The sequence below is a fragment of the Crocodylus porosus genome, unplaced genomic scaffold (assembly GCF_001723895.1).
Source record: "Crocodylus porosus isolate Cpor-Errol unplaced genomic scaffold, CroPor_comp1, whole genome shotgun sequence".
NCBI lineage: Eukaryota > Metazoa > Chordata > Crocodylia > Crocodylidae > Crocodylus > Crocodylus porosus.
In genome coordinates, this window is record NW_017728906.1 from 126,869,714 (window position 1) to 126,893,878 (window position 24,165).

Sequence of the window (24,165 nt, forward strand, 5' to 3'; positions counted from 1 at the left end):
GCCACTTACTGAGTTTTGGCAAGCAATCGAGGGCTGCATGACAGGCAGCCAGGGGCAGATAAACATTAATTTTCCAAATTCTTTATGGGCCCTGTGGGCCAGATAGAATGGCCTGGTGGGCCTCATCCAGCCCGCGGGCCACATTTTGCCTACCCCTGTCCTAAAATGTATCAGGTGAGATTTCTAGTAGAAATGGGGAATTGTATTTTAATGTCATTCTACAGTATATCTGGAATACTGCACACAGCTCCATACATCCAGTCTAAATTAATTTTCTGGCATATGAAACATGCAGAAAGGCATTATTTGGATAATGCCAGTGGTATGGAGACCCTGTTTTATGAGAAGAGACAAAACAGTTTGTTTTGCCTAACAAAACAATGGCTGCTAGGGGATGCAGCTGCTCTCTGTATGGGGGAAGAGGGTGGACAGGACACCCTGGTTTCTAACTATCAGAGCAGACCAGGTCTGGGACAACTTTCCAGAGGAGGTAGTGGTGGCCCTCTACAGCAGTAGTTTCAATATAGAATTTGATCAGGTGATCAAAGGATATTCTCATATGGTTTCCCTGGGACTGAAGGTTACTGGACTTGATGACTCAAGATGTTTCTTCTAATGTACTGTATGTTGATGTACTTCTACAATTGCTTTAGCAGAATGGTAGAGTGGTAGAAACACAAATACCTGACTTGAATATAAGTGTAATTTCCCTTTACTCATGTGATCTGTAGTGCAGTATCCAGTAAGAAATGACCAGAAACAGTGTAATCATTTTTCAGACTTCTGTCCAGTGCTGGATTAATGGATAGTATTTTCAATGGAAGCAAGGTAGAAAAAATATATTTTTCCTTTTGTTGCCTGAGTGCTATCATCATCCCTGAAAAAAAATAGAAAAAATGCAAGAGACCATATTTCAGAGTGCTATGGCAAAAAGAAAAGAGGTTTGTGTCAAAGCATTTGAGTTTGAGAGCTGAAGAAGAAAAGTCATCTGTTTTGTAGAGTCCAAAAATGTCTAGATTATATATTATATTAGTGAAAGCCTGGATCACTATTTTGAGATCTTGAAAGAATGAATGCAAGCTGTGCCACTTTTTGAATACTTTTAGCACTGAAGGAGTAGTTCTTAATTGCTGTAGCTTTCAGAATCTGATAAGTACTGTGATATTTTTACTCTTTCAGAGGAGGTATGAGGGATAAAAGCAGCTTTCTAAAAGAAGAATTCAGAAAGAACTCTGTGAATTTCCTCATGAGGTTTCCAATCTGTTCTGTAGAAATAACTCATTTAAGGGAGAATTTAGAACTTGAAGTCAATGGGAATTTTGCCTCAATAATGACCTAGTAAAATTGAAAAAAGGATAGGCTTAGAGTGGTTTTAATTTTGGATCATTAGATGAGTAGGTTTTGAATTAAATAAGACAAAAAGATATCTATTATAGAGAGAGGCAGCTCCTTTTTTGGTTAAAAAAAACCTGCCTACAGAGTTCTCTGTTACAAAGTACTAGGTTAAGATTTCCTTCTGAAAACTTTTTCTCTGTATTAGTTTGGGTGCTCTGTTCTGCACAGCTGTGGGTGAAGCATAGGGGTGCTTTTTTAATGTTGTATTTCAGAATTGAAGGATGAAAAAAACAGAACTTAAAAGTACAGTAGGCCCACCTGCCAATGGTTATTTATAGGTTTTCCTTGGTGAGTGCGGAGGCTTATACTATGAATTTCTCCAGAATTTAAAATGTATTCCTTAAATGAAAACTTTATGATGGCAAAGTTACTTTCCTAAAGGAAACCCAATGTCAGCTGATGTAATTTTGTTTTCTTGAGTGTGCAGGTAAACAAGTCCACAGCTTCTGCTGTTGTCTATCTTATTTATCAAGAAGCAGCAGAGTGAATTTTTTACAGCTTGGTCAATTTTGCTTCTGTGACTCTGTCAAGAATCGTGTCAATTTTGTACTGCTTTTGTTCTGCACCGGACAGGGGGTGCGTGGCCAGTAACAACTAACCTAGAATTTAGAAAGAGGAACACTAGTTGCAAGAAGGAAGTCTGAAGGAGACACAAGAAAGTCAGTTTGGCATGCACAATACATTTAGCAAGCTGTAGCTGCAGTATCTAAGTAAATAGCTTTCTTCATAAAGACCCAGTCTGTTTGAGGAACAGAGATTCCTTTCATTTTATTGTTTACTTGTTGTTATTACTTAGTTTTTTACATTATTCCTTATAAAGCATGGTGCCAGTAGTCAAGCTAGTGAGATCCATGACAAGGAAGAGAGTGTATCTGACAAATAAAATGGCAATATTAGACTTTAGAAGCATGAGCAATTGTTGGTGATGCATACTAAAACCATTCTGAGGCCAATGGGTAAATGTCAACTGTCAATAAGAAAGCTATCACTTGAAGCATTACCCCTTGATATTGATAGTAGCTGACACACAGCTATACCATCTCCTGCTCAACATCAGGATAATACATGCTAGGACTTTGACTGCAGTACAACAGAGGTAGACCTCACTCACTGGAGGCGCAATCTAGGATTTTAGCAGAACACAGGAGATATTTCAAAGACACAGTCTCCCTGAGGGCAAGCTGGAGCCAGAAATCGATCCTCACATGCTGCTCATCGACTATCAAAACATAGAGTTCTACCAGTCTTGGTGGATACCCAGTTGAAGAAAGTAATGGCAAATCTGCAAAGAAAAGGCATTATTACCAGGGATCCTGGTTTTCTCTGATTAACCCCCTCCCCAATTTTCAGATATAGAAAAGTAACCTAAAATTCACATTTTTCCATGGTGAAAATGAAACACCATTATATAGATAGATAGATAAAAGAGGCATTTCATTTTAATCATGGAAAATATGGATTTTGGGTTACTATTTCATATCTGAAAATTGGGGCTTTTTTTTAATCAGAGAAAACCAGGATCCCTGATTATTACACCTGCTGGAACTGGCATGCAGCAGATCAGCTGCCTCATAGGCTAGTGAGAAAAAAATAGGTAAAATATATTTCTGTGCTGACCCCAAAATGCTGAACAATATACACCACCCATTGTTAATGACTGAGTATGGTACCAACTGGAACCCCCCCACCCTTAACTAAATAGATGCCAGGAGTAGAATATTAAGTTAAATACAGATATGCTGATACAGGAAAGAACTGAGATCCCTAGCCCTGGACATCTATTAACTTCTAAGGAACTTTGGTCAGGCACAGAGAAACTGAAAGCCATTAAAACAATGCACAAACAATGCACAAATGAAAGGCTGCAACAAAAGAATGCAACAGTAATCCAGCAACATACAGGCACAGACAACCACCTTTCTAGATCTGAATGCATCTATCAAAAGCCTGTAAACCATTGAAACAATTAATATATAATGATGTTGCATGGGAACGACCAGAGACCAAAAAAAAAACATTTGAAAGAACAGAGGAAATAATAAGTGAAACATCAGTCCTAAAACCCTGCAGATCAGTTAGAGCTACAGTATGATTCTTGGGAAGGAGGCATTGCAACAACACTGATGCAAAACCAGCAGCCCTGACAGGCATAAAAAAGGGTATTGCCTTTATACTTATATAGAAAGTAGCTACTAGTTGTACTTTATGGAATGGAATGATTCCATCAATTCATCAGAAGGCACAACATAGACGTGCAGTCTTATCACAAGCCATTAGAAAGCTTCACAAAAAAGTGTTGCTGCTGAGAGCTGTCAAATGCTACAGTGCATATTATTGAGAACTGCAGTGCTGCAGCTGCTGAGAAAATAGCAGCACTCAGGAGATTCACATCTGGTGGCACATGTGTAAAGCAGGGCATAATTTCCAGGCTACTTCTAGACAGAGGATTCTGTCAAAGTGTAAACAGATTTGATCAACAGGCTATGGCATCTTAACCTTTCTGGTAGAAGGCTTCAGGCAAATCAGTGAAAGCGCCAGATAAAGTGTTAGGGGCAGAAAACCATTCTTACACCAGATTAGGCTAGATTATGAAGGCCTAATTCCAGAGTACCACCTCCTTCACCAGGGAGAAGATGTGTATACAAGACCAGCCAATAACCAGCAGATCTAAGGACTAACATCATGAGATAGGTATGAATGTCACACCTAGGGATAAAAGCCACAACTATAGAATGAAACACAAGCCATTATTTTATCTGCTAGTTAGTTTATGATGTTCTTGCTTCTTTCCCAGATGTAACAAAGGAAACTTTGTGCCCAAAAGCTTGCCTGGCATTTCTCTCAATTATACAGTTGGTTCAATAAAAGGTATCACAAAAAACGTGTTTCTTGCAAAAGAACAGTGTGCAGCATGCTAATTTACAGTATGGCATCATCAAAAAATCCCAACCCCTTCATGGAAATAGATTTGATCCCTTTCAACAGCAGGGAGCTTCTAGTTAGTAGATTATCTGGAAAAGACATAGCCAGGAACTGTGGGGAGGTAGGTGAAGGTATAGTATTTCTGCTGTGTTGTCTTGGACAATGGGCCATTGAACAAAACAGGAGAATTCAAAGTATTGGGTGCCAAATGGGAACTTTAGCAAAAGACACCTGTTAAATTTTTGTCATAAAAAGAGAAGTTTAAATACAAAATGTAACCAAATCAACCTTGGTACTACTTTTCCTGAGGCAGCAGCAACAAAACAGTAAATTGTACACAAGTCTACAACAATTTCCAACAGGTACAACATAAAAATTCACTGAGAGAGAGAGAAGTTACTTTGCCTTTTTGCAAAATGATTAATTTGTAACTGAAACTTAAAATACAAGATCCTCATTACACACTTCCCTCCGGCAGACTTACCTTCAACAGGAAATAGGCAAGCCCTTAACATTTAAATGATATCACAGTTTATCAGTAAACCATAGTCTTTTGTAACCACAAAGCAGCAGGAAGAAAAAGCCTGCAGTAAAGATAGCCAAAAGGCTCACGACAAGAGAGACAGAAAGGGCTCCCTACTTGGCAACGTGGGACTGTCACAACGCACCCTCTTATGGACTAATCAAAATGACTGTTGCTTCCCTTTCTTTTCAGTAAAGGGAAACCATTAAGCATAGAGGCTTTTTTCCCTTCTTTCTGAGTAGCCCTTGACCTTTGTTTGGTAGTTATATCTTCTTGGCAGGATAAATTAACCTGCAGTGTATTATGGCTAAACTGCTATTGGTATCCAGGCTAGCTAATTTCAAGTCACACTGGGTGTTTCTACACTATCGAGCAGGCACTTCTGTGACTGCAAGGTAGTTATAGCCATAAATTTGTCATTAATATAATTATAATATTTAAAATGAAAAAAATTAGTTGCCTATGTATTAATAAATAGCAGTCAGTGGAGATTTTCCTTTAATTCAGCTATTAGAGCTGTATTATTAGAACAGGGATAGTTGTGTTCAGCATGCATTCTCATAATGATAGTGGTCATGGCTTTGTAAAAATATCCTGTTTTCTCTCACTATGGTATAAAGTTAAAATAAATACAATTGGTAATATCCAACCATGACTGGTAGTATTGCTTCCCAGTGCCTAGGAATACTGTGCATCTACATTGAGTTCAATCATTTAAAAATGGTATTTATTTCCAATGCTTTCTTGTCATGGCTTGTAGACTAGCAGCACACATTTCTTCCACTTCTTTGGTTTGAGCATTGTAAATGTTTGTTTCTCTCTTCTGTCAAACCCTCCCTTTGTGGTTAGGTCTTTTATTCAGTTGCCAGGCTCATTTTTTTCCTTAGGTTGCTAGGCAATTGTAGCTTTTCCTGATTCTGACACACACCTTCCACTTTTGACATTGCTTTCTGTACCTTTTATGCATATACTGCCCAGTCATAGGCAGTAGAATATAATTAAGTGGAAATTAAGTTTTAATGAAGGACCTTTACTCTAGTTGGCCTTAAAAATCAGAGTTTCCAATATAATTCAAATTAAAATATGTGATTCCACTGAAAACACATAACCCAGCAATTCCTCTGAAGAATGCTTTTTAATAAAAAGCAAATTCAATGTGTACAGCTCTGGAGAGGTGAGCAAGACATTGGCTGTAATTATCTATTCTAGCATCATGCATAAACATAATGTAAAAGGCTGTTGAGGTTAAGCTACACTTCACTGTGTTTGTTTAAAAACCCATCATATAGCCCCTCTGGGATCTCCTTTATTAAACCAAATCCAGCAAAGAACAGCATGACTAAAAAATCAATTTCAGTTCTTGTCTCAAAAAAGTATGGACCAAAGGCTTGGCATTTTATTTCAGTGAATCCAAATGATACACAATAGACATGCAGTCATGGTATGACAGTATGGAAATTACTTTGCTGGAAGCTTTTAAAGTTTCTCATTACTTTTGCTTTCAAAGCTTCTTGCAATTCTTTCTTTGTTTTTTGTGCAGATGCTGTAGCCTAGACAGATGCCAATGCTCCCACCAGCTAAATTGTTTCTGTCATATAATTTCAGTGTTTGAGATGACATTCAGGAACATGGCTCAAGAGGCAGGCAAATGGCTTAGTTATCCCAGCTGGCAGGTAGCCCCCACCCCATGATAAGAGTTTCATTGCAGCCTCTCTGCTGTCAAACACTATGGCTCTCCTTTTTAAAAGCAGCTCAAATTTTCTTGTCATATCTTTGCTTCTGGTAACCAAAACCCTGGACCACTTCAGCTGCAAAATCCTCTTGGTTCCTCTTTTCTCTTATAAGAACCCAGCTGATCAGTAGCCAGACACTGCCCAAGCGCCGGCAGTGTCACATGTTTTTAGTGTTCTGCATTTCAAAATGGCAGCAGGGGTACATTAACTACAGCGTGTTCAGTGAGTTTTAGTTAAAGCTCCTCCACCACCATTTTGAAACATGGGGATGCTGATACATGTGATGTGGAGGCTGCTGGAGGATGATATTTAGCACTCTTCAGCAGACTTGCAGCAGACTTGATTAACTGAGTCTGCTCCAATGCATGCTAATTAGCACACATTGGAGGAGAGCTCCAGTCACGTGTGTAATATCCACACACATACACTGGATTGTATATTGTGTGTCTGTGTGTGTGTTTGGTTTTTGTGGTGTGTGTGTTTTGTGTGGGCAAGATGGCCCCTGTTGTTTTGGCCATGTGCTCAGCACATGGCAAGCTGGGGCCTGTATCTGGGCAAAATATGTAAAACCTTCTGGCCTCACTGGCTAGAGGATGCAGAAGATCGTCCATGCAGATGAGCAAGAAAGAGGCTGAACTGTGGCACTCCCTAATTAGACAAGGCTTGGGTTATGTCCAGGGATCCTGGTTTTCTCCAGTTAAAAAAAATCCCCAATTTTCGATTTTAAAAAAGTAACCCAAAATCCACATTTTTCCATGATTAAAATGAAACACCACTAATATATAGATTACTGGTATTTAATTTTAATCATGGAAAAAGGTGGATTTTGGGTTTCTTTTTTAAAACCAAAAATTAGGGATTTCTTTTTATCAGAGAAAACCGGGATCCCTGGTGATGTCACACCAGGTATATAAGAACAACTCAGCTAAGATTTTTATTTTCTCTCCTGGGTCTGCTGAGAGCTGTGCAGCTGAGCTGGGAGCCAGAAAACCAGCTCCCTGTGGGGAGTCTCCCCCACTCTTCACTGGAAAGGCAGGCAAAACCTGTGGGATGGGAAAGCCTCAAGTACAGGGAGAGAGAGTCTCAGAGTCTGAGATTCCTATTTCCTCCCTCTTCCTTCCCCCCCCTTCCCCCCCCCAAGTGGGTTAATGCCATGGGGGTATTAATCCCTGGAGCAAACCCCAGCTGGCTGGCAGATTTGGGCAAGGAGTTTGTCCCTTTCTGTAGTTTGTTCCAACCAAGCTATGTGTTTGGGCGCTAGTTGTAGTTTAGTCCCAAGCCGAGATAGACCTCCTGAACTTTACTTTGAGTTCTTTTGCAAATTTCTGCCCAGCAGACCTAGGATTAGGACTAGGAATTTTGGGGTGTGGTATGCTGACAAAAATCACAGTTAACCCCTCAAAGCCAGCATGCAGAAGTGGAGGTCAGTGCTCTACCACTTCTCTAGGAGCAATGGAGTCCCTTGAAAGGCAGAAGGACCCATGCTCTAGAGCAGCTCCCTGCAGTGCAGGGAACCCAAGAAGCAGCTCTTAGTACTGTCTGGTGTGGCCCCACTTCTCCAGCCCATTGCTGAAGGGCATGTGTAGGGGTGCAGTTCCCCAGAACTACCTGTTGGGGAGCCCCAAGTCCAGACTGCCTGGGTATGGGTGAAGCCTCCCCCAAGAAAGTGCCACTTAAAAACTTTGCTTTGTAGTAATAGTGTTTTATTTAACCTGTCTTCTTTGTTTTGTTTTATTCTCTGTAATAAATGTGGGTGTTTGTATTTATACTGCTTGCAAGGAATGGGGTTTGTTTGTGGGACATGCTAGTAATTCATTTAGTGTTTCCCAGGCGTGCCTCCAACCACAACCAGGGTGGGGGCTTGAGCCAAGGTCAAATATATTTAGTACCCTAAAATTGAACCTGGCCCTTGTTGCTGTTGACCAGTGCCCAGCAGAAGGGTTACATGTGTATAGGAGCCCTTAGGCTTTATATCATCTTCACTATAGGCAAGAGCAGATGGCCAGACACATGGGGTAGCAGACAGCTTTGCAATGCTGCAGAATGTATCTGAACAGTATATGATCCAGCACCTTAAAGCAGGGCTTGTAAGGCATATACGACATGTCTGGAGACACACTTACGAATATTCGTCATGTTGCTGTAATAGGAGGCAAAGTAAAAGGGAGGATGACATGGAGAGGGAATAGGGAATGCTTCTTCCCAGTGATAGCTGAAGGGAGAGTAGCTAGTCCTGTAATCATCAGGATTGCTGTTTATTATTATTCATGCAAGTGCTGATAGTGTGTTAATTTCTGTAACAGACAGGTAACCTTCCCTGGAAAGCATACAGATAATTAAGACAAAACTGTCTCAACTAACCAGAGAAAGGAGCTATTACTGTGAAGGTTTTTGTTCTTTTTTGTGTTTGTGGACCCCTTCAGAAGGAGTATGGCTGATAAGTGAATTAGAACCAGACTCCTATGGCTTGCCAGGGTATTTTGCTGGTAGTGAGAGGGGACTGTTGGCCAACAGCCTTTTTACTGAAAATCTTGTTTAGGAAGAAGGAGAAATAAATTGGCTTGATGATAACCATGGTTCCTACTTGTCAAAATCCCAGTTTAACCACTGCAGACCTTTTATGTCACCTGAGAAAAATCCCTTGCTATTAGTAGGGGAAAGAGGGAATGTAGAATCAAATTTCCTTTCAACTTCAGTCCCTTTCAGGTATGTTCTAAGAGATTCTTATCTGTGTTGCTCTGAAGTCAGGCAGAAGGCAGGGTAGAGGTGCACTGTATAGACTAACTGAATCAGAGATGTAGAATGGATTGCTGGTAAAATGCTAAGCTAATTTCAAGGTATAGGTCAGACCTATTTAATAATAGCTCTATGAGTTAACAAAAACACATTTTCCAGCATGATCAGTTGCATCTGTTTCATCCAAAACACATTGCAACTGATTTTGGGATCCATTTATGCAGATAAATAGTTCAGTAATTATTATAATGAAGAAAGTACTTCTTCTAAATGCAATTTGCTACAGTATAAAGATGATACTTAATTGCTCTTAGTAACCTGATAATGAGCTGGCTGGATCAGCCTCAGATACAAACAGGCGCATTTGTACACATACATTTGTCTGCTCCAACACGCTGGAGATCTAGCGCATCGGAACAGACTCGATTAATCGAGTCTGCTCTGCATGTGAGCTGATGTGTTTTACACCTTCGATGTGTTTTAGTTCAAAAGTGTGTTGCCACCATTTTCTCAGCGTTGATGTGCATTTTGCCATTTGTACAAATGCATGCGCTGCAGTGCTGGGTGCTTTTAAAAGCTTCCGGTGTTGCAGCACAAGCAGGCATACAAATGCCCCAGGGTCCCTCCCTCACCTCATTTATGCAATGGCATGGTACACCTTTCCCCCCAGTGAAACTCTTTAGGATTTCCCTGAGGTTTAATTTAGGTCTGAAAAGATATGGTTGGATTGAACTCTTGATTATATTTAGCTTATAATTGGTGTAATCCCATCAATTTCAGTAGACCTTTTACTGGTGGAAGCAAGTGGAGACTTAATCAATTTTCTGGTCTGTTTAAACTCATTGTTGAATGTAAGTTTAACACAGAGTCTTTGTGTAGCAGGATAAAACTGTCAGAAAAATCTTAATTCCTTTTACATACCAAGTCCTTGAAAAAAAGGAGAGCTATTTCCTTGTACTCCTTTAGTCAGTCTATTATGAAAATATCAGGGCAGGTTCTTTGTTAGTGTGAATGAACATAGCTTCAGGATGCAAGTGTTGAATTATACTAGCTGTGAGTCTTGAGCCAATCTCTTTAGAAACACGGGATTGGAAGGGACCGCCACCAGCCATGTTGCATAGTCTCTTTGATAGGCTGATCAAGCTCCTCAGTTTTGGTATGTGAAAGTAGTTTGATTTATTACTGTTTTGACAAACATTTGCTTTCACACAGACCCTTGTGGAATGATGTTCTTAGTGTACTGAAGGCTCAAGTATTTTGAGGTAAAAGTAGAAAAGGATAGAGAAGGTAAGGTGCTTACAATTTGTGAGACCAAAACACTCTGGAGGATCTTACATTTCTGAAGCCTTATCTCACTGGAGGAATTTGATAACAGCATGAATTTAAAAGTAAGATATAAAGGAAGCCCCATGCTGAAACCTTTTCTCTATTTTGCATGCTGCCTTATTAATTTGGCCTTGCCTGTTTGACAGCCTGGTCTGTTGCTGCTGCTGCTGCTTCTTTTTTTTAAAGTGGACAGGCAGACTGTGTGTGGGCACTCCTTTTATCACTTCCATCTCACTGTACAAGTACTGTACACATTTTGTTCAGTAATCACACTATAGAGGACCTGGGGGTCTTTAAGAAGAGGCTTGATGCCTACCTGGCTGGAGTCAGTTGAGCCCAGTTTTTCTCCTGCCCAGGCAGGGGGTTGGACTTGAAGATCTACAAGGTCCCTTCCAACTCTACTTCTATGATTCTATGATTCTAAGGAAGTGCTACGAGATTGCTTGTACAAGTCTTTCAAAATTATTTTTTTTCCTCCAGACAGTTCAAGAACCAAACACAAGATAACTAGCTTTGTTATATGATTACCTTTACTTTAGAGGCAGCCCCTAGTTTTACTCTCAGCCAATGTATAAACATGTGGCCAAATGCCAAACAAGTTTTCAGAGCATTTTAAGTGAAAGGGTTGGACAGACACTTGGCTGGGATGTTTAGTCAGGGATGATTCTGCCTGGAACAGGGAGCTGGACTGGATGGCCTCATGAGATCCCATCTAGCCCTACTTTCCTGTGATCCTATGATCCTAAGGGGATAGCATCTCCTTTCCTGAGCGGTGCTGAAGAGGGTCGTTCTCCCACCATATATGCAACTGAGTATCTTATACTCGTCTTTTATGGATGAGCTAAATGCTTCTCCTCCATATACTAACCCTATCCTACCTCAGAAGGTTTGGAGGCAGAAATTCTGCTGAAGATGAACTCAGAATTATAACTGTTGCTTTTCCTTTGCTGATGGATTTTAAACTTTATTTTCTGGATGGAAAAAGAGTTATGAGAATACTATGGTGGAAATTTAAACCCACCTAGGCGAAGACTTCCAAGAAGACATGAACCAGGACTTTACTTAAAATCAGTGCAGCTTTACTAATGTGTACTATCTGAGGAAGACATGGACCATTAATTCTACCCACATGACAGTTTTCTTATAGATACTGTGAACATGTTGCGTGATATCCTTGTTCGTCCAGTACTCGCCTGCCACGACTAGGATTTAAGAAGAAAAGGATGGAGATCAGTAAGTTGTTAAAGCCCGGGATCAATGAATAACACCCAGATGTTACACACTCAAATTATAGATTTATTTTTTTTAAAGTAGAAGATACAGTAACAGTAGCCTTGCCAATTACTCCATTGGCAAAGGCAGTTGATTTGAAAGGGAGAAAAACCCTGAACTGAAACTTTTAATGATACTTTGTTTAAACTAATCTAAACTGCTAATTGCCTCATTAGTGTAATGTGATCCCCGTGTCTTTCACTCTTTGTCCATGGTTAGTGTCGGGAGCGGTTCCCTGCAGCTCCCACACAACGCTTCTTGTTATTTTCTAAACAGTTGTTGTCCCAGTGGGGCCAGGGACTTACCTGAAGCACTGTTTCCCTGTGCATTGTCCCAAAGATTCCGTCTTTTATTCAGCTCTCTGCCAAGCCTGTTCCTGTCACTTCAGTGTCCCTCCAGTCTCACCACAGCAGCACAATCTGTTGCATCAGTGTCTGTTGGGATATGACCTGTTGAGTCTTCAGGTAGTCCGGAGCTCCTGATGTCCTTCCCAGCCACAGGTTAGACTTCTTTCCATTTGTCTCTCCCTAGGGTCTCGATTACCCCCTTGTTCCTCTTCTGGTGCCCGAAGGCAATCTGTAAATGCCCTACTGCCAGTTTTATCTCTGGTTTTTGTGGGCTTATCATCCAACTTCTTTTCAGGTGTGCAGTTCTCTCCACCTGACAGGGTGCATTCAGAGGTCACTCCTCCCAGGGTTAGCCTAAGTAACAGGGCTCCTGCTTGAGTCCCTGTTACAGATACCATATTTCATTATGTATCTCATGGGACAGTCAAGAGCAGTGGTACTCAATCTCTCCAGCTCTGTAGGCTAAATGAGTGGCACAGGGCTGGCCAGGCCCAGCATGCACGGTCAATCTGTGGGCTTGATCCAGAGGAGGTTTGGCACATGGGTGTGTTTCTGCACACTGGTATAACTCTGTGTACCAGATCTGGTTGTGACATGATGCCATATGCTAGCACAAACCTGCATGCCAGATCTGCAATTCACGCTGGTAGTGCACCCCTGGCACCAAACTTCTGGATCTACATGGAGCCTGAGAGGCCAAATGACATATCTCCACAGGTTGGATCTGACCCATGGGCTGGAGCTTAAGCACTACTGGTCTACAGCAGTGATTCTCCACCAGGGTGCCACAACATCTGAAGTGCCTTGCAGTCTTTTCAAAAGTGCCAAAGGGTACCACACAATATTAGCCCTGTTAGGTGTGTGTGGTGGGCTTTCTGGCAGCAGCCCGGCACACCAGCTTTGGAAAAGTTTGAAATGATTGGTGGGGTATTTCCCTTTCCCCCCCACCAATCAGGTGAAGGCAGCGGACAGCCTTTCCCCACCCTTACTCCGGGGTGAGGCGAAGAGCTGGACCTGCGAGGAAAACTAACATCCCCTCTCTCTGATTGGTTTGTTTCCAATCTCGGGACAGTGCCAGGAGCTGGTATCCTCCTCAAGCCATCCTAACTATACTACTGCTACAAACAGGTTGACAGAGGGAGTAACAAGACAAAAACCAAAATGCTGAGGATTACACAGAATGGCAAGGTTGCCTTTCTACCACTTACTGCATGATTTTAGGAAGGATAAGACAGAGAGAACCACAAGCTCACTGTACAAAGAGAGTTACTTGAGCAAGGCTGAATTGAATGATTGCTTGTTTGCTTGAAGCTGGCATCCTGTCCTTCTTGCAGGAGTTGTTAATTACCTCTGCCTACAATGGAAACAATACCTTTCTGCTTAATTTCAGCAGCTGAGAAGTATAGATCCACAGTGGAAAAAGCAGTCTGAAGTTCCTACCAGGCCCTCCTAAATCTTTGCAAAAATTTGGTCAGAACTCAACTGGAACTGATGTGACATTTGTTTCTACCAGGAAAGACATGACCAAAAAAGAACAACTAATTTATAGATAATTCAAGCAATATTGATGAGGAAAAATGAGAGAGCTTGTCATGACAAGGAGCAGATGCTGCTGCTAGGTATTGGCAGCTTGGGTCCACTCAGGCTGTCTGCCCATGAAGTGGTGTAGCTGGGCCAATATTTGCAGCCATTATTGTGAAAGGGGGAAAAAATCTCTACATCTTCATCTAAATCCATGGGCAGAATTTAAACCTACTTTAAGCTGTAAGCAGTTGGCCCCAGACCATCCTCTCCTATGTGTTTTGCCATGTCTTCAGAGGCCATGGTGACCTGTGAAGGGGCACCAGAAAAATACCCAGCTATTTGTATGGACAGATCATTATTAAAACACTTGATCCAGGAAAGCACTGGATTTCAGGCTTAATTTTAGGCATCCAACTGATAATCAAGAGCACTGAGCAACAACTAGTTCCCATTGACCTCAATTGACTGTAGTGCCAGGTGCTGGCAGTTGTATAGCTGAGCTCAACTGGAAGTTGTTTAGCATCAGCAATTTTGAAGATGGGCAGGTGCCTATATATGAATACAGCAATCTAATTTTAGGATTCTAGTTTTGAAAATTATGGTCTAAAAGTCCAGCTTTTCATTGGCCTTGGACATACAACAAGTTTATACCAGTGTACTCAGCTCTTACATTGATGCAAACAAGGAGTGGGCATGCAATACAGCTGTACCATGGCATATCTTACTGCTGTAGTGTTACCCAGGGAAAAAAAATAACTGCACTTACCTAAACTGCACTGGTGTAACTTCCACAAATGTAGGTATGGTGTGCCTGCTTCTACTGTGGGGGTAGCCATTTCCTCAATGCAAATAGATTATTACCAGCTTTCTTGAGAACTGGTGTTCGCTGTCCACTCTGGATACTGGTGTGACTGGTGTTTACTTGCCATATGTCTAGGTCTGTATTATTTTGAGAGAGAGAAAATCTTTATAAGAGAAATGATTATAGGATTAGTCATAATTCACAGTAAATACCTCTCATCAGGTTTTCATGCTCCTTTTAGACATTTACAGACACACATTTAAATTAAAAAGTAAAACATGTCTAGAATGTGTAGTTTCTTTAAATGAGAGTAGCCCCTATATGTCTCCCTTCTCCCTCTTTTTTATCTGGTGAAATATCAGACTATTTTTACTGATTTCTGTCTTTAAAGTGATCTTTCTTATTTTCTGCTAGGGATCTAGGTCTATTAATTTATTATTATGCATACCCAGGAGGGATATCGTTCAGTGATCCAGCTGTATAGCAGATGGTAAATATTTAATGTTTTTTTCCCCATCACTGGACTTATTTTTGATGTGGCTATTGACAGTCATAACAAATATACACATATTGGTGTGACTTATAGTACATCACATCCTCTGTAACAGGCTTTAGTTTATATGATCTTTTCAGCTGCACTTAGCACTGTACTTCACTGTTCCTGCTGTGTTATTTTCCAGATGGTGGTTTCACAGTCCAAATTTGATTTTCATGTAATCTGATGTCTTTTGGGTGAGGATTATAAACACCCCATCCTCCTACTTTGTCTATTTGCATGAAACTCTAATCTTAATGTATTGTTATAGTTGAGCCTCACTGTATAAATGATTTGTAACATAAAGGCCTGACAATCGCTCATCTTAATTCCTTCTAAAACCTAGGCACAGCAGGGGGAGTTAAGGCTAGGGTGCCAGACTTGGCTTTGGATTTGATGCTTTTGTCATCTGAGTCATAGATTTAAACTAAATTTTACTTGTACTTTTCATTTTTCTTTTATTTTTAAATAGAACACTAAAACTAAAGATCTGCAGAGAAGTAAATAAGAGACGCCAGCTAGGCCACAAGTCACAGCAATCTGTTTAAAGTTTGTGACACTGTTTGCACAATTTTGATTTAACATATTACCCATTTCACTTTTTTTTGTGATCTATGTTTAAATCTCACCCAATGCTGCTGAAAGCTGGGGTGAGATCTACGTTTAAATCTCACCCCATGCTCCTGTTTGAGGAACGCCATGTTGAAGCTAGGCTATGTGGCTGTGGGCTTGTTCTCATACCATAGGTAACTGAAAACGCCGGATCCAAACCGAATGAACAATGTGCCATCATAGTAGCAATAAGGATACTTAACTATTACACGGTTTCTGGGTGTTTAAAGCTTGATCCAGAAAAGGACTTTGCTAATGCAACACTCAGTACTGTGATGCCTAACTTCCAGGTACCTTATCTGGAGACTAGTATAACTTACCAGTGGAACCAAAGATGCCTAGCCTCCCTATGCCTATGCATGGGAGAGTACAAGAATGGGACATACAAAAACAAGCATGCTGATCAAGCAATTAGTTAAACTAGCCAGTAAAAAATGCTGAGGCATGGAGTTGGGCTTAAGCCCTCTAAGGGATTTCAGCACCTAATTCTGTGCTGAAGGATATTTTTCAACTGAAGAATACATCCCAGACTCTGCCAATGGAAGATGATTATCTATTGTATACTGACTGATGTTTTGAATCCAACTACTTAAAAAAAGGCAAATAAGAAGAATTTATCCCTTGACTCTGTGCACCATATAAGCCTGCACCTCCCCCAAGAAACAATGTGGGTTGGAGCAAGAAGTGTTATTAAAACCAAACTGCAAAAACAAATCAGCTACCAATAGCTCAAATCAAGGCTAGCTTTATTCTATACTCTGTATAATCAACAAACAGCTCCTTTAAAATCACTTGGTTTTTTTAATCACCACTGGTAAGACACTTCAGTCTCAAAGCATGATGCACTGAGGCTAAGTACAGACAGTCAAAAAGCCCAAGGCTGAATCAATGCAATCTTTGCAGGTTAGTCTAAGGTGTGTAGGACAGTGCTTCCCAAACTTTTCCTCATTGACCCCATGACCCCATTTATGATCCCATTTTCTCAGCATGGGCTCTCACTCCAACCCACAGCCTCCTGGCCCTGCTAGTGCCTTTCAATCACAACCTATAGCCTCCCACCCCAGAGGTGCCCAAGAGCCAGGGCCCACAGCTCCCTGCCCCCCACAGCAGCGCTCAAGCTCCAGCTGTGGCTGGAGTGGAATGTGGAGCCTGGCTCCTGCCTAATTTCCCCCCTGTCTATTCCCCTGTGGGTGGCATGACTGGAGTAGAGCCCATGGTGGGGATGAAGGGGAGGATGCAGGCTGCCTGCTATGGGCTTGGGGCTCTCTGCCCTATTGCCCTCCACCTGGGGGCTCCATGGCCCTGTGGGCAGGACCTGGGATGGGAGGGAGTGCTGTACTGCCATGACTAAGCTGAGGTGCCCCCTGCCCACCTAACAATAGTGGGAGCACAACTCCATGCCACCGCCACTGTCACACCTCACCTTAGTGGCCATAACAGTGTGGTGCTCCCTCCTGTTTTGGGTCCTGCCCACTGGGCTGCAGACGTTTCTCCTGCCTGGAGCTGCTCCAGCCATGTTGCAGCCCTGCACCCTGCTGTGGGCACAAAAATCTCACAACCCTAAACACTGATGTTGCAATCCCATTTGGGGTCACGACCCACAGTTTGGGAACTGCTGGTGTAGACTGAGCCTATAATCAAATGAACAGACTTTCACTTTTGATTCCAGAAATGCAGCCAAATGCCTGTAGCGGCCCAGGCAAGAAGCTGGGGGGCATCAGAGCACACCTCCCTGCTTGGCTGGAGTAGATAGCCTGGGCCAAATCTAGCCTGCCCAACCTCTGAGGAGGAGTTTGTGGTGGAGGTGCAAAGCATAGGATGCTGGTGACTGAGTGAGTTTGAATCCTCCAGACTAGACTTGGCCCAGGCTATCTACTCCAGTCAAGCAAGGAGGTGTGCTCTAACGCCCCCCAGCTTCTTGCCTGGGCCACTGCAGGCATTTGGCTGCATTTCTGGGACACAAGTTCAATAAATTGATTTAACCCAAATCAGTTAAGTCTGATACTACATCCATCCAGGTTTATCATAAATTGTTTTCAGCAATTTTGAAAGCAGTTTCTGTGCCCTAAATTTCCGCTGTGTTACAGATTTGAACCGGTTTCTGATTACTTATACAGGTTTATGTGTAATTTCTGTCCCTTACTGTGACCATTGGGCTGGAGAAGGGGGGGAGGGTGAACCCCCTTTGGAATAGCGGCTCACGGTGGATGGGTGCCGCTATTCACCCTGGGATGCCGTTGGTCCAGAGCAGATGTTGGATCAGCAGGTTCCCGCCCTGGTTCTCACCTGCCACGACTTGCTGTTAGGTTCAGTAGGATGGCTCCTGGTTCTCCGTAGCCCGGGGTCCCCGGCGGTCACGTTGCGGGGGTCCACCACCCCCTTTCACCCCGGCCTCACGCCCCCTTGGGTCTCCTTGTACTCGAGGCTCCGGCTCTCGCCCGGACCTTCCCGGTGATGCTCCTCACCGGATTCCTCGTCCAAGGTGAGAAACCTAGCCGGCTAGCACCAAGCCTTCGACCTGGGCCTTCCCGGGGATACTCCTCACCGGGTTCCTGGCCGCTAGTGTCCGGCACCGGTCTAGGCGTTTACTGTGCCTCGTCGGTGCCCTCCCGGGCCCCCGCCCTGACCCCAGACCTGTAAGTCCCGTGAGCTGGAGGTGCACAGTCCCAGAACTCCCCATCGCTGGAATCTTCGTCCTCCGGGCCGATCTGCCACTCCCTGCTTGGGGTCCGGGGTCCGGCTGCCACCGCTGTCCTTCCCTCCGCCTGGGCGGGCGGCCACTCCTCGCCGGGGTCCGCACTCCCGCCCGGTGCGGAGTCGTCTGCCGGCTCCCCTCCTGGAGCCTTCGCCTCCGCAGCAGTGAGTCCCCTCTCCGGACTCCCGCCCCGTTCTTTCCGGCCGGCCATTTTTATTGCCGGCTCCCGACCGCCGGCACGGGCACCGGCTTCCGGTGCAAACAAGCGGCGGATGTTCCGCTCGGGCTCCGCCGCTGCCACGGGCAAGCTCCGCCCCATCTCCCCAGGACACTTACCATTAAGACCGATTCTGATTTAGTTTAATTCTATTGAAATCAAAGGAAGTAACTCCTCATTTACACTGGTGAGAGATCAGGATCAGGCCTTGTCAATGGTAACAACTAAAGGGAAGAAAAAAAAATGAAAGTGTAATGCAAAAATGTCTGGGAAGATTGGGCTCAAACAGCTACAGTTGCAAACAAAAGTATTTAAAGAGGTAGCTTATTATAGGCTACAATAGTCTTGGCTTGATGTTTCAAGATGCTATTATGAACCAGAGACCTAAAAGTGCAAACTAGAGATAGCTGCCCCAAGTTTGCCCCATCACAGAACTCCGAGAGAGCAACACAAAACAGAGAACTTACCTTGGTAAAGAGCCCGAGGAGAGAAAGGGGCAGAGATACCCAGATGGAGAGGGACCTGGATGAAAACAAAAACAAAAACAAAGACCTGCATGGGTGGAGAGAGCAAGGGGAGAGTGCCAGCTGTGAGAGATGCAGGAGATGGCCAGAAGGATTTAAAGGGGAATGGAGCCTGGAATCAGTTCCTGACAGAAGAAGAAAGAAACACAGAAGAAGTACGGAGAGACTACAAGAGAGAGATGACATGGCAGAGAGAAGGGAACAGAAGAAGAATCCTGGAGAGATACTTACCTGGGAAGCTGAAGTGAGGTGATGATGGAGAGTTCTGAATTGGTGAATCCGATACCTGGGGATGTCAGGTACCTTCCTGGGGGCCTAAAAGAGAAAGAAACAAGAGTTTAACCAAAGGAAGTGAACCCCAAATTTAGATATCAGTAGAAAATACAAGGTGGCATAGGATTGCCATTTGCTTGGGACCTGTGTGGAGAAGATCAGAGCAAGCAACCAAGAAAGTGAGAGTTCCCAAAGAGAGAGGGAACTAAGTATATCCAAGATGGTGGTTGTCTAAGACAGACATAATAGGTGTACAGAACTGTTGTTTTACTGAACCACAGATGCGATATCTTCTTCATTTCTCATGGCTGTGTTTATTTCCCTACCTTATTCCATCAAAGTCGTGGCAGGTAAGAAATAAAGGAAATCAACCAGTTCATATTAAAAAGAGAGACTGTGATTTATTTCTGTGTGCATAACAAAACTCTCTCACCACCTTACTAGGTGTGAGACCGACACCCATTTTGAGGTGTTTTAAATACCTAATTTCATTGTGAAATGCATTGTATTTTTCCAAATAAATTAGAAGGTCAGAAAAAAGGCACCTGTTTTTGGTGCCCAGTTACTTTAGCTCATACTCACCAGCATCTCACATTTTTTTTCAGGGAACTTTACATAATGGAATTAAAGAGGGAAATTTCATGAGAGCCTAGGACCTGTATTCCAGGCCAGGGACCTAGGCTTCAATGGCTTTCCGTGTTCAACTAGAGTCCTTTGAACAGATTATATGCAGCCCTGAGCAGCCACACACTGGCATATGGATTTAGTCATAATGTGACTGGGGAATGCAAGCAGTCAACAAGGGCTGGGTACAAACAGTCAAAAAGCCCAAGGCTGAATTGATTCAGTCTTTACAGTTAGTTTAAATTGCATGGATTAAATTGAAGCAGAAGTGAACAGACATTTACCTTTGATTCAGGAAATGCAGCCACATTCCTGCAGTGGCTCAGGCTAGAAGCCAGGGGGTGCTAAAGCATGGCTCTCTGGCTGTGCGTTCACTTCCTGCTGCTCTGAGGTCGCTGGTATTTGTGGTCCAGAATTACAGCAGCAGGACTCTGCAGGTTGCTCATCACTTCCTTTTCCTGCTTCCAGGTGCCTCTGGGATTTGCAGTCCACAGTTGCAGCCAGCAGTAAATTTGAGCCATGGAAGGGGTGTTTAACCCTCCCTCCCTGGCCCCAGGCCCCAGCTGGGGTTTGCTGGGGGGGAAGCCCCCCACCATAGGCTGGGATGCAACCCCAGCTGGGCTTGTTCCCCCTGCATCCTGCATTGTCAGCCAGATAGGGAGCAGGGGGTAGAGCCAGCCCTGCTTAGTCCATGGTGGAAAGCATGCTGGGATACTGGGGGACCATAATTTAACTTGAACCAGGAAGGGGTCTGGGACAGAAGTTTCGTAAACCAGTTTGACTCAAATCAGTTAAGTCTGATACTACATTTAACCAGGTTTATCTTAAGCCAGTTACAGCCATTTTGAAACTGGTTTATGTGTACAGCTTCTGTTCTGTTACAGGTTTAGACCAGTTTTTGATCACTTAAACCAGTTTATGTGTACCTTCTGTCCCTAACCTACATGTCTACACAGCAGCCAGAGGTGTGATCGTAACAGGCATGGACATAACCCAATAGCTGTAATCTGCCTGTGGGATTTAACCACTGAGTAAGAACCATGGTCCCAGGTGGGACAGAGTAGCTTGCACTGAAGTACATGCTGTTGTGACTATTTTGCTATCAACATCCTAGCTAGCAACTCTGGATATGTCCACAGGTGCTGATAATCTCACTTTATTGCAGTGCAGACATGTTGAGAAGACATTCATAGTTAGTCAGTAGTATTTTTAAACATGGATCTAACCTGCAGAGGCATAACTAGTACTTTTGTCTCCCTGGGCAGAAGAGAAGTGCCTAGCAGGAGGACTTCAGCTCTGACCAAAGAAGCTGTGGTCTCTGGCTGGCATGGAATGCCAGGGTATAGCTAGGACCCAGCATGCCTGAGGCTTGCAGGGAGACTCCAGCAGCTAGGATCTTGTAGCTATAGGAGACAGACAGGGGGACTCAAGGATGTTCTTGACAACCATACAACAATATAAAACAGTTGATTTGACAGCAGGATTAACCTGCTGGATGCAGGCTCCCTCTCCCACACATACACCCTTCTCTGCTTCAGAACGTCAAGAGCCCCAGCTTGCTGGTTCCTGGCCATTTTTACCTTCCTTGTGCTACTGGAGGCTATGACTGCTGAAGTTTTGAGTTTGCATCCTTTGTTCAAGGGCCCTTTTGCCTCTGTTCTGGCATACCAGCTAGAAAGTACCTGGGGCTCCTGCCCCCCTTGCCCACGACTAGTTATGCTACTGATGATCTGCTAAAAGTTTTATGAATTGCATTATTCTCATTATTTCCTCACACCCGGAATTTATTTTTAAATAGGGACTATTTTTATTTTGTTCTTACATGTTTTAGCTCAATGCTTAAACTACCTTAATACACTATACTCCCTCTAATACTGGGTTTAGCTTACTAAAGCCCTTTCAGGATGGATCAGTTATGTTCTTTTTTATTTTCCCTAGATTTTTTCTTCCCTAGCAACACCCCTGGCAAATATTTTTATAACCAGGTAGTGAAATTTCAAATATCTTCCCGTTTTAATTCTGCATTTTTATGTTAATTTGCAGCCAAGAAGTTAATTCAAGTTTTGCCTTTCCTTTTTCATGAATTCTAATAATGAAACAAAACCAGGAAAGGCGAAGGACACACTCTTCTTGTGTAGATAAGCAATATTGTCCAATTGACAGAAGCCATGGGGTTTTGAGATTTGGCTCTTGTGTAACAAATGACTCAATATATTAACTTGTTTTTCCCCATCTTTAAAATGGAGATTAAAGCCCATAAGTGATATCTGTTTACCCAAAAGTTTTGCCAGATAAATGGGGTAAATTAATCTATGTTAGGGAGGGTTTCTTAGTCTCTATGTGGGACAGCTAAATTCTGTAATTTCCTGGCCATGAAATTCATAGTTATTCACATGGGGTGCTGACAGATGTGCACTCCCTGCTGTAACTCATGGTGCTTCTCAGGAAGTGCCATGAGTAACAACAATCCTCCAACCAAACAGATGTTCACTGTTGGGTCTGGGGGTTGGGGGATTGAGCTCCAGTTTGGAGTGGCTGCATATCTGCAGTCACTCTCCCATAGCTCTGGTGCTGTCTTCATAATGGGAGGAGAAGAAATGCATGGAGGGAGCTCAATCTGGGTTTTTTCTCAGTCTGTGCTGGAGGGTGGGGAAGGTGGATTGGAGCCTACCCACCTTGGAGAATAGGCTATTACTCACCAAAGCAGTGAGGGGTAGCCCAGGGAGAAATGTTCCAGCGACATGACCTCCATGGGATATATCTATATATAGATAGATATATAGAGAATGCTGTTTCATTATAATAAAAAAAAAATGTGGATTTTGGGTTACTTTTTTTAATTAAAAAATTGGAGATTTTTTTTTTCATCAGAGGAAACCAGGATTGTTGGGTATAACTAAGGATCACAACTGAAAATGGTACAGTAGTTTACTACTATTAATTATTTCATTGCTGCTGATTTTAGCAAAACATCCAGTGGCCTCAGTATTTCAAAAAATATTTCTGGCATTTCATTCTATTTAAATGCTTGCTGTGGAGTTCTCCTCTTTGCAGGAAGTTTATATATGTATCTCTAGAATGTTCAAAAAAGACAATCTCTCTTTTTACCACACTTTGACATGCTATAATGCAACACAGAATACAATTAAGGACAGGGAGGTCAAGGCATATTTCACAGCTCATGAAATGAATTATAGTAGTTTGGCTCATCATCATTCCTGTATCACTGCTGACACTTCAAGCCCAAAGCAGTGAGGAGTAGCCTAAGGAGAAATGATCCAGAGACACGACCTCCGTGGGACATTAAAATTTTGTTCCCAGTTATCAATCAGTTACTTTCTTGCTAAGTGAAGTCTCTCTCTCTTATTTCATTTCATATTTTCCTTCCTTCCTGGTATTTTTTTTACCTTCAGTATATGTGTGATGATGACCAGGGGTTCTGTTTTCTCTGATAAAAAAATCCCTGAATTTCAGATATAAAATGTAATCCATAATTGACATTTTTCCCAATTAAAATGGAACAGGGAAAAATGTAGATTTGGGTTACTTTTTTAAATCTGAAAATAGGGGATTTTTTTATCAGGGAAAACCAGGATCCATAGATTTCATATACATTAGGGCTGGAAGGGATTTCGCAAGATCATTGCGTCCTGCCCTCTGACCAAGGGGCAGGAAGTCAGCTGGGGTCAGATAACCCCAGCAAGATAAGCATCCAAGCATTTCTTAGGCCTACAAAGGATGGAGGATGGGATTCACCTGCAAGGAGGAATATTCTGCACTGCTCTGGTCCTGCAGGGAGCAAACCAGGAAAGCCAAGGCTGCAACTGAACTCCAACTAGCTTTGAGCAGGAAGGACAATAAAAAGTCCTTTTTCAGATATGTGGGGAGCCGGAGGAAAAGCAAGGGCAACATTGGACCCCTGCTGAACCAGACAGGACAACTGATGACTGATGCACAGGAAAAAGCCAACCTATTAAATGGGTACTTTGCATTGGCCTTTCATCAGTCCTATGGGATGCCCATGCCCACTATGGGACAGGGAGGTCCGGGTGAGGGAGATCCCCTGCCCTCCATCAATGCTGACCTTGTGAAGGAACACCTTGAG